Source organism: Saccoglossus kowalevskii, chromosome 16 (genome assembly GCF_978046115.1).
Source record: "Saccoglossus kowalevskii chromosome 16, keSacKowa6.1, whole genome shotgun sequence".
In the NCBI taxonomy this organism is placed as follows: Eukaryota; Metazoa; Hemichordata; class Enteropneusta; family Harrimaniidae; genus Saccoglossus; species Saccoglossus kowalevskii.
The window spans coordinates 23557132-23562546 of record NC_140656.1 but is presented as its reverse complement, the minus strand read 5'-3'; the positions used below and the strand labels follow the sequence as shown (position 1 = coordinate 23562546).

Sequence of the window (5415 nt, the reverse complement as noted above, 5' to 3'; positions counted from 1 at the left end):
TACTTTTTAGGTGGTAGACAATTGTTTAACGTTGACATTATGTCGAAACCTTGAATTTATAGATATGTATGTTGTTAAACTTCACTGCAATGCTAAAGCATAGGTTTGATGTAATCCACGGAAATAACTAAATAAACAGTCAAAACTGAAATACTATTTCTTTTTCCCGGATGTAGTGATGTTGATGTGATGGTGCATATTATTAAAACCGTCCAAAATGGTTGAAAAATTTCCTATTGAAATGCATGCCGACCGAAATATTTGAATTGTTGTGTTTTTCCCATTTTCTGTAAACCCCAAAACTCTCCATCAAAGATTGTCAGCATTCGATAGCAATCAATTTATTATAGACAAATCATAGTATTATTTTTTTCAAATTAAAAAGGCTAAATATTGTATTTTCAATTTTATTAATTTGCATACCGCTTTTTGACATTTTTATTGAGGAAAACAAAAATAAATACAAACACATTTCCAATATACAGTTTAATCCATCATTTTGCTAAATGTCAGTGAAAATGCAGTAACTGAGCATCACAAATACTTACTTCTTGTTTTCAAACATCCTGAATTGTTTTTATAAGATGCATACATTATCTCATATATATGTTGTTTTGCAGACATGAAGTGGTTTAATAAATATTTATATAGACCTCTACATTCATTCAAATACATAATTGTTACCAGCATGTATGTTTCTTGTCAAAATAACGGGAGTAACGTGTATAGAATTAATACAGCAAAGCTTATTTTAAAACATATGTATTTTAACAGAACGATATGTAATTTGATCGAAATATTTTTCATAAAATTATTCTAAATAACTAAGAATGTATAACATACATAACATAGGTAAGTATGGTTTTAGTACACCCTTCTTTTAATGGGCTGGTAGGACGCGATATGGGAGAATGGCGAGTTCTGAATATTCCCTGTATTATGTTATGTACCAATAGAAAAAAGAAAATATTGAAATGGAAATAGTAAACAACAGATAATGCCCGGATGTATCTTACTTCCTGATTTTTCTTTTTAAATATTTTTTGTCAATATGCTGGAACTTTAAGTACAGAATATGAATAGAGATCCATTTGACAGAAATACTTGATACTCCTGACCATATAGACTGTCAATGGGTTATGATTTATTTGTTAGTTCTGTTATTGATTAAATATTCTAAATAAGATGTAGTAATCAAATTATCTGATTGATGACCATATTTAGAACATATTGTGTATCCTCATATTTATAAATACACATACATGTATATGTATATGGTAATTGAAATACGACCATATAAAATTAGCATTTTTTAGAGAATGAGAAATACTGTTATAACTAATTTCGGCAAATGATGTTTCAATTACAATTTTAAATAATTTCTTTAATAATTATATTACAAATATTATTACATATGTACTGCAGTTTATTTTGATTCGACCCTGAAATCAAAATCGGTATTTCCACACCTCATATGCGAATGAGGGCTCAGATTAAACATATTGTGTATCCTCATATTTGTAAATACACATACATGTATATGTATATGGTAATTGAAATACGACAATATAAAATTAGCATTTTTAGAGAATGTGAAATACTGTTATAACTAATTTCGGCAAATGATGTTTCAATTATAATTTTAAATAATTTCTTTAATAATTATATTACAAATATTATTACATATGTACTGCAGTTTATTTTGATTCGACCCTAAAATCAAAATCGGTATTTCCACACCTCATATGCGAATGAGGGCTCAGATTAAACATATTGTGTATCCTCATATTTGTAAATACACATACATGTATATGTATATGGTAATTGAAATACGACAATATAAAATTAGCATTTTTAGAGAATGTGAAATACTGTTATAACTAATTTCGGCAAATGATGTTTCAATTATAATTTTAAATAATTTCTTTAATAATTATATTACAAATATTATTACATATGTACTGCAGTTTATTTTGATTCGACCCTAAAATCAAAATCGGTATTTCCACACCTCATATGCGAATGAGGGCTCAGATTAAACTAAGTAGTTCCTTCAGGAGTACCGTTTTTCGAAACATAGCAGAAATAAACAATATTTAGAAGTACGATATTTTACTCTTGGGGTACATGAATATACTTGCCGAGTGAAATGAAATTTGAACATCAGTAATGATACTTTTAGCCAGTCACTTATTTTGACAAAAACTAATTTGCATATCACCCATGCAATAATGTTTTTGGTATTTTCTCGGTCGATATGAACTATTTTTGTTTTGTAAACACATTTTCGTCTGCTATTTCTGTCCGGTTCAAATCGTCAGGCAGCATTTTTGGCGTGTTAGATGTACATCACATGGAATACTACGATTGGGAGGACTTAATGTATGTTGACCACCTGGAAACTGAGTTTTATAAACTTTGAAGGCCCGGCTTGAAGGGCTCTCAGAAGATCCACCAGCAGTAAAATGAGCGATTACTATGGAGCCCGGCGCAACCATCAACTTCGAGAGAGCAGGTTTCTGCTGGCGACGTTGCGGCGTTACTCAGTTCCAAATATAAATTACCAACGCCAAAAGAGCAACATTTTAACCGGTAATCAAGACTCAGTCAATCCACGACCAGCAAGCAAGATCACACACGATGTTGTAGCGTGCAGCTCAGTGACAACCGCTGTCGACGAAAGTCATCCCGTCAGTGGAGTACCGCAGTTGCACGGCATGTTTGCCAATGCACAATTGTGTGGTGGAATATTTAACTTCAACATAAACTGTGTATCATAGTCGTCCAGTTCAAGTTCTGGTTCTGTCGTGGTCCCAACTAAACCTCAACGAGTTATTTATTCGGACAGTGACTCAGATTAGACTGATTATTTTAATTTCAAACAAACAGTGACACGCGTTCTCTGGGCGCGCTCTACACTGACACGCGCTGCTAGGGCGTAACACTTATATTGGAACATATTAATGAGCAATGGTGGTTCCCCGACCTAAATTCCATCCCGGTTTGAACGTTCTTTCTTTAATACGAAATAATCAATTATAGAACATATGTAATAATAACAGAACCCCACACCCTCCCCGTGGCTTTCGTTGCGTATGGAAGTTATTTTCACTCTAGATGCGGTGTATTCGCTTCGCTCGTGAAAGTACGGCCGCAGGATACACATTTGTGGAAAAGTTAGTACTATACTTGCACTACTTTGGTATTAAAGAAATGTTTGCCTTTTATTGTGTCCGATTTTTTTTGGAGCTTGTCATAGGGTATGTTAAAACTATTGGGGTTATAGAATTATTTTATACTATGTATGCCTAGTCCACGTGTTGACACGGATAATTCGTCTTGATCATTAACCACATGGCCAGTGGCAATTGGTTTAAGTAAATACTCGTAATGCATAGAATCATAATGCATAGAATCAAGTGCACATATGAATCAAAAGATAATTCTTGCTCGTTTGTTTAGGAAATACAAGCCTGATGGCTGAAGATCACATGAATATTTATTATGAATAAATAATAAAGCTTATAACATATTGCCGAGTACATCATTTATTCAGAGCTACTAACAAATTATGATTACATTTATGGCCATGCATGCTAAGACACAACCACTCAGGGTTGACATTAGGGCTATAGAATTGACTAGAAAATACAACTCGTGTGTTCTACCGTAATCCTGTTTGTTGAGCTGTCAGAGCTAATTCGAATGTATGTACATATTTTTAATTGTCTAACTATCTGCGATCACACCACTAACCAGATCTTCATTTTCCGGTTGATATTTACATGTATAGTGATTCATTTCACCATTCTTGTGATTTTTACATATTCTATTACGTATTTTGTTTTCCTCAGTGGCGTCTGGTCCAAACTCAATGTGATCTGCCAGGACTACTGGGCACGTCTGCAGAAGAATTTAAACATTAACTTTGCATCAAAACAAAGCAAAACAAAACAAGGGAAACTAAATATTTTCTTTTCAGAAAACAATAAATTCCTACTTTCATGAAATTCTGAACTACTGAAGTTTTTAAATCATTAAATACTGTGCAAACATTTTTGATATTACATTATAAACATATACTCACCAAAACACGACAGTTGATAGTCACCCAGTCATCTTCACGAAAGCTGACATCACACAATTGACAATTGTCAGTTTTCTGAGGAGTCCCTTTCCCCTATTAAATGACACAATTTATAAATATATTAAGACTGTCAAGCTCAACATTTTCCCACTACATTACAGATGTTCGCTTTCATGATATATAATACCATGTAATTAAATGCAAAAAAATCATTTTAATGTCACTATTATTCACTCAAGCTCCAAGCGCCTAAAACAACAGTCAATGAGTTAGGAAACTGCATTTAAACTACACAAATAAATTATAATCCTCAGCTGGAGTGTATGCATGTTTTACTCGTGTACTGTATGTGAAAGTCAACAGTTAAGTCGGTGTAAAGGTATACTGACACGATTGGTCTATTTTGACAGGCAAATAATGCATGTAATGGAACGCTGTTTTGTACTCATGATAATTTACAGTAGTTTAGTCAAGACAGTATGCACACACTGGAATACTACATTTATCTTCTTATAATGCGTGCTGTTGTGATAATAATAATGTATTCACCTAGTTGTTTTATTTTCATTCTTGTCCATCAGGACTACAACTTTTGATACAGTAATACTTTTGACTGTTCAGCTGGTTTCTTACATTTCAATTTACTTACTATGTCTTCAGCTGCAATGGAGTTGACTTTTGATGCCTCTATTGCAACGTATGAACATGTGCGTGTTCCAGGTAGGAATGCTAAATCCCCAAGGTAATATGATATTTCAAACTCCTTTTTTTTAGTGCTGCAATATTTTCTCCACCTTCTGGGAAATCTGCACAAGACACCTCCTCGTCGCAATTACCATTCCATTCCCCATTATCAAAGAATACATCTTCACAATATAAACATGAGCCATCAGGGGGATTTCCAGGGTGCTGACCGCACGATATAACTATCAACATGTTAAGCCCGAATACAAATGTTATTATCATGATGGATGCTGAAAGAGTAAAAAGTATAATTTAAAAACAGACAACGGATCAGTGTTCACTGACCAATTTGTTGACAACTCAATTGTTCATGTTTTGCATACTTGCATAGTTTCATAATTTTTTGGTAGAATCGTTCATTTGGTGATACAAGCATGAAATTTGGTGTGAACTTACGTTAGATGTCACTCTGTCAGGAAAAAGTGCTAGCCATAAAATTTCAATATGGTGGCCATTTTTTCAAGATGGCCGCCAAAACTTGGAAAAACTATCAAAAAGCATAAAAATCGTTAGTTCTTTATGCCTTGGTGTGAAATAACTGGTGAATTTGTCCACCATAGTAAATTTCTTGGTTCATTAGGTGT

At 33.3% G+C, this 5415-nt stretch overlaps 1 long non-coding RNA gene across 1 annotated transcript; it reads right to left on the bottom strand.

Annotated features, from left to right (window-relative positions):
* Positions 1-3530: 3530 nt before the first annotated feature.
* Positions 3531-5048, bottom strand: LOC100375801 (uncharacterized). Its single transcript, XR_013422002.2, has 3 exons — positions 4737-5048; positions 4088-4180; positions 3531-3903 (listed from the first exon to the last, which is right to left on the bottom strand). It is a non-coding gene; the product is annotated as an uncharacterized LOC100375801 (long non-coding RNA).
* Between the last annotated feature and the right edge of the window lie 367 nt (positions 5049-5415).